This window comes from Synchiropus splendidus, chromosome 15 (assembly GCF_027744825.2).
Source record: "Synchiropus splendidus isolate RoL2022-P1 chromosome 15, RoL_Sspl_1.0, whole genome shotgun sequence".
Lineage (NCBI taxonomy): Eukaryota > Metazoa > Chordata > Actinopteri > Syngnathiformes > Callionymidae > Synchiropus > Synchiropus splendidus.
In genome coordinates, this window is record NC_071348.1 from 960,862 (window position 1) to 973,037 (window position 12,176).

General features: G+C 46.0%; 1 long non-coding RNA gene across 2 annotated transcripts in view; it reads right to left on the reverse strand.

The window, feature by feature from the left end:
• Positions 1-1,459: 1,459 nt before the first annotated feature.
• LOC128771875 (uncharacterized) overlaps positions 1,460-12,176 on the reverse strand; it is an 87,886-nt gene continuing 77,169 nt past the window's right edge. For both annotated transcript variants that reach the window (XR_008416687.1, XR_008416688.1), the window contains exon 5: positions 1,460-4,654. This is a non-coding gene — a long non-coding RNA (uncharacterized LOC128771875). The remainder of the gene's footprint in view (positions 4,655-12,176) is intronic.

Below are 12,176 nucleotides of genomic sequence, written 5' to 3' on the forward strand. Positions count from 1 at the left end.
GAAGGAACCCAATGACCCGCCAGCGTGACTTTCCTGGCACAAGCGCTTTGACATGAATGTGGTCAGACAGCAGGACATCGCAGAATCATCCAGTAATGGAACACTGCTACACAAAGTGACAAATAATTCATGCTCTAAAATGGCTTGGATTGCAAAGGTTCTGATGAAGTCTTCAGTGGCTGTGAATGCCAGAATATCAGTCTGTTCCAAGAAACACCTGCAGTGAGATTTGGTCCCCACACTAGTGTGCCTCTTGCTGTCCCACCTTCCACATCTGTGTGTTGTCATGGTGACTGTCCCACATCTGAGGCCACGTCCGAGTGGCCGAGCAGCAGAGGAAAAGCATCTCATCTCACGTACCGTCATACATATCCCTGTGGGCCAGTCTTCAATCTCCCATCCAAGTTTGGCTGCTGGTTACAGGGTGAGGGCTCATGCTATAGACAAGAATGCTCTGGATGCAGTGATGCACAAATTGGAAGTCAATGTCAGTTTAATGAGTGCTACAACATGATAATAACAACCCATTTTCATCATCTTCAGGCCGGCTGTCGCTAACACAGCTAAAGAAAACAGTTCATGTCTAGAGGAAGAGGAGCCCTTGAGCCTGGCTGCATTGGATCAGTTAACAATAAAGAAATGTTTATTTTGATTGATTGATGGTGAAAAAAATAAATTCGAATCTAGCAATAAACGTTAGCTCATTGTTGATGCCAATAAAAGGGAAACGGGCTGGCTGAATGACAAAATGTAAGTTTTATTGTTGTTATTAAATGTGGTGGTGATTTAAATTGCCACACAACAAAAAGCTCTTCTGTGCAGTATCTTCCAGATCTGTAACATTATGACCACCTGCCTAATTCACCCAACATTGTATTGTGGCCTCTGAGAGGAAGGTGGTGAGTAAACACATTAGCACATGTGAAATGTACACGGCACACATCGAGCTGCATCAGCGCACCCATGACGTTAATATCATTTTCATTTAAAAATAGTTGGTCAGGTGCCTTTAAAAAAGCAACGCAACTGGATCCCAGCGTTCAAATTCAAATCTATTCAGTAGTAAAAGCCGAAATAATTGTCTCTCATAAACTGTACGGACAGGTTCCCTTCTGTCTTGCTCTCTCCGTTCCTTCCTCCCTGTCTTTTCTTTCCCTGCGGCGATCTTTGCCAGACAGCCGTCACTGACAAGTGCTTCCTGTGGTTGAGGGTAAACACCTGGGTAATGAGGCTCCACTGCAGCAGAAAACACCCCACACAACAGCGTGCAGTATAAACAGAGTCTCACACCCAGTTCACTGGGTCACGCCGGCACAGAGGAGCAAACAGACGAGCGCATTTACATCCGTGGATCCAAACAACACAGAAGCACAAGCAGGAGCTGCAAATGCACATGGACACGTATGCAAATCATTTGTCAGATGAAATAGCAGTGAGCCCACAAAAGTGCAAGGCCAAACTAAATAGGCACAGGTAGACCGAGGCACTCTGGGTGACTCCACAGTGAATGCACTGATGCAGGAACTATGTAATAAATGTAAAGTCAGCAACGAGTCACTGGGGTCCATCCAAAACTCCATCCACAGGGGCCACAATCCAGAAGAGTGTCCGACGGAGCAGACGAGGAGAAGGGAGATTACTTAGGTAGAGGAGGGTGGAAGAGCGTGACCTGCTGTGTGACACCGAGATGGCATGTTGATACTCCATCAAATATTTACAGCCACAAAATCTAAGCCAGAAGTGGCCATGTTCCATCATCAGAATTCTGATCAAAGAAATGTGAGTGAGGGATTGCAGAGCATTCATATTGAAATGGCATTTCCCTCTTGACTGTACGTGATGTCACTGAGCCTCCTCGTCACTGCGGTGCTGGACATTTCCCTGCCTGGAATGACAGGCCCAATACAAATCAATCGGAGCTCCACGACAAGCCGCAGCCCGGCAGCGCTGACCTGCTCCGGGAAATTAGGATTAAAAAGGCAAAAAAATCAAAGAAGATATTTGCAGCTAAGTGGCTGGAATACACCGCTGCACGCTCGCTGCTCCCCATCGTCGACTGTCAGTCTTCATGCTTGTGTGTGGCCCACGTGTTTCGGCTGACGGGGGAAAATTCCCATTGTAATTGCCAATGAAAAAAAGGCCTTTCAATATGTATGTATGGATGGATGGCGCTGAGACGGACGGGGAGCAGGGTTTAAGCATGAAAGCATATTCCTTATCACAATTAAAAAGTGCTTTAACATGACTGCTGCCCTTTGAAGTTAGATTAGCGGCAATATTGGAGCAATCGGCCTGGGCTTCTAACAATTGAAACGAAATGGGGAAAAGGAAATTATTGAACAGAGCCAAAGGTAATGCTTCACTTTCGTTGTCTTTCTCATTTTCCCTTGAATAAGCCTTGTGTTATTCTTGATAGATTTTCTTGTCTGGAACTTTTTTTTTTTCGCCTCTTTCAACCTGAAATTACTTTTACGCGAACACTGAGGAGAATTACAAACCTCGGGACTTGATTGAAAGAAGAAAAGAAGAGGGGGGAAAACACTCATATGACAGCGGCGTCTGGGATCTGGAAAGCCATTTGCCAGTTCAGCACTGCATCTCCCAAGTGTAACCAAAGCCACACAACAAACTACTGTGACACGCTGAATTATAAGGAGAGGTTTTGTCGTTGAGTCAGCCCTTACATAAGAAGCTCCCACCTGAGACAGAGCAGGGGTGGAAGTGAGACCTCAGTCATTAGAGAGAGCGCGAGAGGTGCCTCCACCTCGGGTGCAGAAACATGACGGCAGCGGAGGGAGGTGAGAGGCCACACGTCGGAAGAAGAAAGTCTGAGATTCACCTGGAAGAACCTGGAAAGAAAGCAGCTGCAGATTTACATGCAGTCAATAATTCATGTCACCAGGAGCAGAGAGAGGAGATGGCTCTGTCAGAGATGGCGAGGCCAGGGTAACACACACCGGACCGTCCTGTCTGGACCAGGTGATCTTTACCACTCTGTCTTTGACACGCCTTTCAGAAACGCCGTCCACATCACCGCCTCAGGCTTCTGACGGCTGACTCACCCACATGAGTTATGAGGGAGTCTTTTTTGAGTTTCAGTGGAGGGATCAGTCAGTTTGTGAGGGGTTTAATGACACGTCTTGGAACATTACAATTCACAGTCATGTTTGTTTGACTGCATGGACTTACTGAACAGAAAGCTGGATTAAATTAAATGACACAAACATGAAATAAAATTGTTCAATATTTCCATCTTCTTTCTCCTTATTTTATATTAATGCTGACTTTCGGTGAATGTACAAAGAGTACATTTGACTTCCATGTGTCTAAACAAAACTTTACAAATATTAAATGAATGGAATCATAGAATTTGCGCCCCGCTCCTACAGCACAACAAGTATGGCTCCTTCATTTTGGGCCAACCTGTGAAACAGTACTGAGAGTTTTATGTGGTTTTAGTTGTCTGACAATGAAAAGCAGAGGTAAAAAAAACCCAAAAAAACAAGTTGATGGTGTTGTAAAACAAAAAGCACAGACTGAACTTCTTCCATCATGTTTCCTATTTATCTTTTCTCTTATCTTTTTATTCATTACATGTTTGTCAGATTAATACAGAAACATGTACACTTGATTATTCCCAGGTAAACAGGCCCAGAGTTTCGTTCCACCACAAACATCCTCATTTTCTTCAGAAAACAGAGACCTTCCTCGGTCAGTGCAGGGCCTCCTCTGAATGCCAGGGACACCTCACTCAGGGCTCATCTGGATACGAAGCTATCTCACCCGGTTTGGTTGTGACCTTGGACCTCTTGTGAATCTTTGTCTTAGACAATCAGACAGGACATGAATGTTTAAGATCCAAAACAATATCTACAATTGTGCAAGAACAAGTGCAGCTTCAAGCATGACTCCTCAGCACATGAGCTCACAGGAATATCAGTGGAGCAGGGGGTTGCTGTTGGACGGCACGCGGCCGGAGCCCAGCCTTGACCTCAGTGCACTCCACCTGTTGTCATCTGTTCTGGCACAATGACGCTGCTTTCAAGTCAAACATCCCGCAAGTGGAACACATCAGTCACTTCCTGATTCCCCAACAAACACTGTCCACTTCACGTCCCTTCCTCTTCTGACCCGGCGCTAAAGTGCGTCATGGTCAGTTGGGAGGTATTTTATTTACCGCTCCACGTGCGTCCAGCATGCCCTCGCTCCGTTCAAATCAAAACAGGCTTCATGTTCCGTTCTGGAGATGGAATGAGTTGTCGGGAAGCAGCTGGTGGCATCTCCCTTCCACCGGCAGCCAGGATAAATTCATACCGAAGCGGGTCTTTTCCTTCATATGTTCCAGGCAAACCAATTCACCCAAGACCATTGACGCAATTATAATATATCTTTATGGGTTTTCCGGAAGGCGCAGACATGGTGTAATAATCATAATAATATGATTTCATCGGAGCGTCACTGAGTGCATCCTTTTGCTTACACAGGGAGGTCAGATGGGTAGCTGGTGCTTTCATGTGGTCCGGGCTGCCTGCACGTTGCCAAAAGACTGAGGCCACATGTTGTTTGGACCGGCGCCGACAGTGACTCAAGACTCCTGACTGTGGCCCAGGTTAGTGAGCTCCCTCACAAGCAGAGCAGCAGCTCCCTCCTGCTCCTGCAACACAACAAAGATGGGCTCAGCCGTGGGAACATGATGGAGTACGTTTTGATCAACAGCCACTCAGTCTTTTACAACAAAAGCTACCTCCCTGGAAGATGACTATATATTTACCGCTTTCATTTCAAACACTGATATTCAAGTACCATAAACAGGGCAGGAACATGATCTTGCTCTGAAGTTCCAAGGTGCTGATATCTTAAACAGGTTCAAAACAACAGTATTGCTCTTCACAGAAAGGGCTTTGCATTAGTTAGCTCTTAGCATTTCCAGTTAGTAGCCCAGCTTTTCCCATTTAACTACAGGCATTTTGTGATGTTTAAAAAGCAAACAATTTTCCAAGACAATACTTAGCTGACAGAGACGGTGAGCCATGTGATATCTGCTCTTGCGGGTCAGACTTTGGACACACCCGTACTGAGGGAATTGATCGGCCATTTCTAACCCATGTTTGTCCTCATGTAATGTCAAACATAACTCGTGAGACAAGAGTCTTTGTTGTTGTTCATCACTAGTTTTACAGTATGAAGTTGTGATGGGGGTCATCATTGATTTGAGGAGTGATATGATGTTTCAAAGACGTCCTGACTCGTGAGTCATATCTGACTTGCCACAGATTCGTTGTAACTTGTATTTGTACTTGTAGTTTTGCTCATAACTGATTAATTATTATAAGAGCTATGGACGCGGCCTCATTTTTTCTTGTAATCGAAGCTTCACCTCCAGCTCCACAGTAGTACACTGAAATGTGAGCATCTCGACTGTGTTTCCTGTCGTAGGCCCTTTGGAATCCATCACAGATTCCAGATCTGAAACTAGAAATCTGATGGATACTTAAACCCTTCAACGGCGAGTGTGGTTTGACAAACAATTAAAATACAAATTCAGCCACCTGTATCATGAGAAAGGAACCAATATTGTGTTTTTGTTCTGTAAAATGCAGATGTGGATCTTGACACTCAGTTTTATAACCTGCAAGACGCTCCTCCGGCTGGTTCTGCATGTAAACAAGTCCACAAGCCTCTTCCTCACACCACCATTACATTTTGAAAATGAGTTCTCCTCTTTACGATCTGGTTTCTCAACTCTGCCCGTCTCCAAAGTTACCGCTCCACTTTTCATGCCCTCATGTACAAACTATGATACAAAGAACTCAGCTGCAGAAACCACAACACACCCGGATACGTCACTGAACTCTGTGCACCAGATCTGAGCCCAGCGAGCCTCTGAAGGCCGGCAGCTCTTCCAGAAGATGCTGATCCACAAATTCCCATGGGTTTGGTGGGGTGGCCCGGAGCCAGGACCAACTGCAAACAAACAGCGGAGCTGCTGTGTCTGAGGCCAGCCCAATCAACCCCAGAGCCCTCACTCTCACATCTGTGTGTGTTTGGTGAGCCAGAGAGGAAACTTGTAGTGTTCGATTGTGAGGCGGGGAAGGCATTTCAAAGGCATTGCAGAAGTAGATTTATGAGGGCGTTCGCAGCTACGCTGGCAATAAAACAAAGATCCCGCGCTCCTGTCAAAAGTTGACATTAGGTCCGTGGGCAACGCAGGCTGGGGGAGGGGGGGCGTGTAAAGAGGACAGAAAGGGTGGAAGGGCTGAGACGGAGACGGCCTCGCAGAAGAGGAAAAAAGAATGAAAACCAAAGGACATCGTATGGACACCGGCCGACGCCCCCTCTTTCCTCTCGCTGTCCCCCACAGTTTAAGTGGCCACATGATGTGTCCCCGGGTTTCTTTAATGGCTGGGTGTGTTCCCATCCGCCACTCCGCAGCCGAATCCCTCTCCCAATTTGTGGTGGGCCTGAGATGGAGAATGTGCGGATCAGTCCAGGAACAATGAGGGAATGCTGTGTTTCCAAAGGTCCCCATGGCGGGGTGTGAGGGCGTCGCTCATTCCACGCTCGGTGTTTGATGAGTAATGGCTAAGAGTGTGTGTCATACCTGCGGGTAATATAAGCCGCGCCGCCATACCTTGATGATTAGCATCTCTCAGTGCTGGCATTTTAATATCAAGCAGAAAATTAATCCCAACTGTGCCTGATATTGGAATGACATCAGTGAAGGAGATAACATGTATGTTATATTGCCGGAACAGACCTTTGAAATTCACTGGAAATATGAGGAAGACAGGTAATGTACATGAGGAAACATCAGCGTGACAAATGACTGGAGCCACCATGATCAAACGAAATGTAAACCAAAAACTATCATTACAGACCGAAGGGGAATGAGTGTTTGGACGTCAGCTTGTCTCTTGTTCTTGCTACAAGACAATGTGTTGCAACTGTGTCTGTTTGTCAACAGACACGGTGGAAGTGAGGTTTTACACTCACAGCATCTGTTCTGGAAGCATTGGGGCCCGATCCCTCAGCATGGAGGACCATCAGCATCTTGGCTTTTTGTTCACGAGTGAGGGAGAGTGAGTGAAGTGAAGAATGACATCGTGATGGTCAGTCCCAGAGAAGAATGAGCTGAGCCATGAGTCGGAGTTTTTGATGGTATGCTCTCAGACCTTCACATGCAGACGGTCTTGCTAGCACAATCGTCCAGGAAAGACTCAAAGTAGAACCTTGACTCCAGGCGTCTCAGCTGTGGTCATCACGTCTCACTGGTTCCATGAGGGACATGTGGGCTTCTTGACTGTGGAAGCTGCCCCCACGACAGTGTTTGCACTGAACGTGTGATTGCACATGTGAACAGCTTTAAAGTGCTGAGGTCTGCCTGGTGACTGGAGTCTCACTTTACATGCTTTACACGATTCGTTCAGAAACGTCATGTGAGGTGCGTCGCCGAACGGATCACCGTTGGCACCATGGCAGGCAGCTGCTGGATGGACGTGTTGAAGAAAAGGTGTCAAACAAATACCTGCGTTCAGGTCTCCTTTTGGCCAACAACACTCTCCTGGTCAGAAGCGCTGACTGCCGTGTCGACACGTGACTCTGGGAGGGCTGGAGAGCAGTGGTTTGATTGACAGGTGTGGAGTGAGCGGACTGACTCGGAGAAGGGAGGAGCCAGCAGAAGGTCATGACTAACAAAGGAAGCCATGTATAAGTGAACTTGGGGGTGGTCTGCTTGTCATGAAAGACTCATGAGTCACTGCACGTTGATTTAATGAGGGCAACTCACCAGAAAGATTCACTCGAGTCACGGAGATTCACTCACTCATATGTGTGTGATTCAGCAATTCTTGGAGCCAGAATGGAACACCTTCGATTTGTCTTGAAGAGTTGGGAATCGGAATTATGACTCATGGGTTAACTTGACGTCACTACATTTTCCCCAAAATGTGGTTTGCTATCTAAGCAACATGAGTCGGAGAAATTCACCCACTTTCATGTGTGTGATTCAGCAGTTTGATGCAGCCACACTCAGTGGGTTTGAGGACAAACCTCTCAAAAAGCTACATGTTTTCCTGAAACGAGTCACATGATTCACTCACTTATCCATGAGTGATTCACAACTCTGAGCCAGAACCACCTGGGATGAGCTAGAATCGGGGTCCGGTGATTCTCTGAGTCAAGGTCGGCAGCGCAGCAACACGCTCAATGTTTGTCAGAATGCCAAACATTATCCCGGGTCGACGTTGGTTCCCAGCCACCAAACAAGCCTCCACAGCTTCTGGAGCTGCCTTTTCATCTGCGTGAAGAGAGCAGAAGCATGTCACCGCGCCACTGGAGACGGAGCTGACGCTGTTCCTCTGGACTCCCTTCATGAGAGCGTTGTGTAACAGCATGAAGCTGAGGTCATGGAAACTTAGCCGTCTGTATTTTGGCCGCTGGATCAGCCGGGACATGCGTCCGCTTCAGGAATGTCTCTTTATCTCTCCCTCTCTTTCTCACACACAGTCAGGAAGAGAAATTAGAGCAGCGCTGGGTTTGACCTTGTTTAGCGATTAAAGCCTTTATAGGTTATATAAATGATCCCTCTGAAATTCTGCTTGTGTATTCCTGGCTTGAGCTCATGGAGTATTTATGGCCTACTAACTCACTTCAAGTGTTGATCCTGGTTTGAATATTTCAGCGCCAGCTGAATATTTGATTGTTTGTCTATTATTTATGCGCTTCATTGTTGTATACTTTCAGAGTTTGCTGTATTTGTAGCTAATAGAACATTTATGCACGTCGACATGCGTATCACTGCAGGAGATCAGTCGGCCTCCAAAATGAGATGTCGTTGAAATGTGATAGCATCAGCGCCACGTCGCCATGAAACATTCATCGATGAGAGAGAGAGAAAAGTTGCTCTGAGAAAGACGGAGCGCAGGAGTGTGTGAGCAGAGCAATCGTCAAGTAAACGCTCCCGCTCCAGCTGATTAAAGAGGATTGTGTCAAGGCTTCATCAGGAGCGCGAAACAATGAGACAACTGCATGTTGGAAAAGACCGTTTTCAGCGTGTGTTGGGCAATAACACTTGTTATCAGACAAAACACGCTGAGGGTGGGGGGGTGAATCAGGACCAGGGTTCTGAAGGTTTTGGACGGCATCAGCCTTGATACATGCTCTGGGGGATGGCGAGGAACTTGGTGTTCTCAGGTGGTGAGGACCGGAGAGGCGGGCTGGATGAGGGTTCTCTTCTTCACCAAGTTGTCATCACAGCATCACTGTATCAACAACATTTGCCAAGAAAACTGAATGAGACCTTGATACGGTAGCGTGAGCACGATCCCTGAACGGGCCAGAAGGTGGTTGGTATGGTGTTTAACCAGCATCATTTGTTCTGAACGGGTGCTGGAAAACCTTTAATGTGAATAAAAGATGTGCGTTCGGCTCAAAAGTCCGACGTGAACACAAGCGAGTCTGGTCCCAGCCGGGGAGCTGCACCTTGTCTATTGTGGGAGCAGCATCAAGACACTGCGTATGACGCAGCTTGTTTCCACTATTTCCTCACAGCTAATATTCCAATGCGCTCTATAGTCCAGAAATTACGGTGCTTGGCTTTTGACTCCTTTAGCAGGGCATGAAGTGGGAGGTGACATCAGTCCTGTGGAGGCTCACCTGAACATCATGGATGCAATACATCACTTGTCCAGTTTTAATGGACTACGGATGATACGTTTTTGCTGGCCACATTCATCTGGGCGTGAATTTGACATGTGACCTCAGTGGTCTGCTTCAGAGTCCTCTGCCAGCCTGAGTGTTTAGCAGCACAGAGGTAGTTAGTTCAGTAAGCTCTTTGTTTGTCCCTAAACCCTCCAGACACAACGCTGGTGACCTAAAGCCCAAGTTCATCCTAGAGTTTGATGTTCCATACATTCAGGGGAGACATGTTTTCCTTGGAGTCTCAACCGGGCCACTCGGGAAGAAGGGAGACAGTGTTGGGGTTGAAAAGACCAGTGAAAACATGTCGGTTAAATCCCCGCTGGAGAGCCACTGTAAATTTCCCCGCCATGATAAAACCCACCCAGCACCTGGAGCACATTAAACTATCGAACAGTGGGGCATGTCCAACCTCAGGGCACAGGAAATGGTTTCATTCTCCCGAGAAGAGCCCGCCTTAAGCAGGGAAGTGGCTAACCACATGAAGCTAGCATGTTTACCTCCAGTGATTTGCACAGGTGACGGAGGACGCCCTGCGGGGACCGGCACAGCGACGCCTTGTTCTCTCAGAGAGCATGAATTCATCAGTCATTCACTCATCTCAGTCTCATTTGATGATGGCTCGCTTCACGGCCTGCTCTTGAAATATGAATCCATGAGTTCAGCTAACAAACAAATGATTAGAACTTTATTAGAGGCCCGTCTGAATGGCAATGTTGTGCGTCCAAAGTTGTATGCTCTCGGCATGTTTGTGTAACTCTCTGGAGTGCTTCACCTGTCAGGAGCGTTATTGGCTCCCGCCCTTTGCAACAATGTCTCTTTCAGACGACGGCGTTTCAGGTTGGTTTTCATTCACGTACATATTTGCAGAACTTCAAAGATTTGGGATCATATTTTGAGGCCAGATGTTCCAAAAAAAGCAGCTTAGCTTTGCAAAAACAACTCAGAAACTGATGTAGATGTTCTATTTTGTATATTTATTTCTAATTAAAACACCGTCTGACATAGCTCATATCACGACTGGGAATTTAAAAAATAATAATAATAGTTATTATTATTATTATTACAATCTGAAATTTATTTATTTACATTATTTGACTATTCATGTCTTTCATACAAGAATAACAATCATATTTAACTTGTATTTTTTATTCATTACATTTATCTCATTTATTGAGTATGTATTGATTTGTGTTTCTCTATTGATTTATCAAAAGACCCTTTCTTTGCCCTGTTATTGATTGTGTCATGAAAAAAAAATGTACAAAATGTTTCTTTTTTAAAATCATTTTAAGGCCAAGTCATATTACGATTATTATTATTATTATTGGCATTAAAATTTGAATTTTCTGGCATAAAAAGAAAAATGAGTGTAAAAACTGTTGTTACATTTAGTAGAAGGGAAAGTCAGAAGTTTCCATGGAGGCAACATTTTTCCACACGTGGAAGAGGAAAACAATTTCAAAATACAATCTAAAGAGCAATGACGGAGGACTCGATCCATCAACGTCCAGTAAACAAGAGAGAGTGGTTGTGGTGACGTGCAAAATACAAAGCCAGCCTTTAAAACCTGAGTTCAGTCTCTCCTTCGAGCAAACCATGACCACTAACTTGACAGGCGCTGCAACAGGAGAGTTTATTTTCCACTTTCATGATGCCAGGCCGAACCAAAACTGTTGTTTTGACAAAAACTCTAGAGCCAGATACAACAGTAGTCTGGCCAGGCATGAGTGGAGGTTCAAGTGCCCGCCTTGACACGTCATTAGATACCATTGCTCCAGAGTTACTGGGGCGAAACGTGTTCACGTGACTGGAACTAGGTCCTTCGAAACCAGCTCCAGTTTTTACCCCATCATTTGCTCTCAACTTTTCTCTTTCCCACTCACAACTAGGAGAGACGTTTCTTTCAAACACTTCATAAAGTTGTTCATCGGGGGTCCACAAACGTGATCATGGTGAACGCACAATTATATACAAGTGAGATTCAGGAGTGAGTTTGGAGCAGGCGAGCTCTCGTCACGTCTGATAGTCAGCAGTTGCAATAAAACAAGCTGCGCTCTAAATGTTTATCTCCACTGCCAAGTGCAGCGCGTATAGCGGCGGGAACATGTAAACGGCAGAGATGTGACCTTCAGCTGGAAGGATCGTCGGCGTGTAGGCTTGGGTCCAGAGTTCCACAGCTAAACAGACTCTCTGATATTCAACACTCTGACTCCTAGGAAGTTTTCATAAACTTAGTAAACATTCTCAGCTCAAGTGAAGTGTGATTCCATCAAGATACAGAGTAACCTGGTGCGACGAAATGAGAAATTTGAATCACGTCTGAGGTCGCCGTATCGTCGGTGGTGTCATGTGCCGAAATGAGACCTGCGACATCGCCTGAGTTAAAGAGAGTGTGAGAGGAGTGATGGGAAAACACAGACGTGAGTGCAGCGGAGAGGCGGGCGGAGGTCCGGCTTCGCAGCTGAGGGAAGCATTTG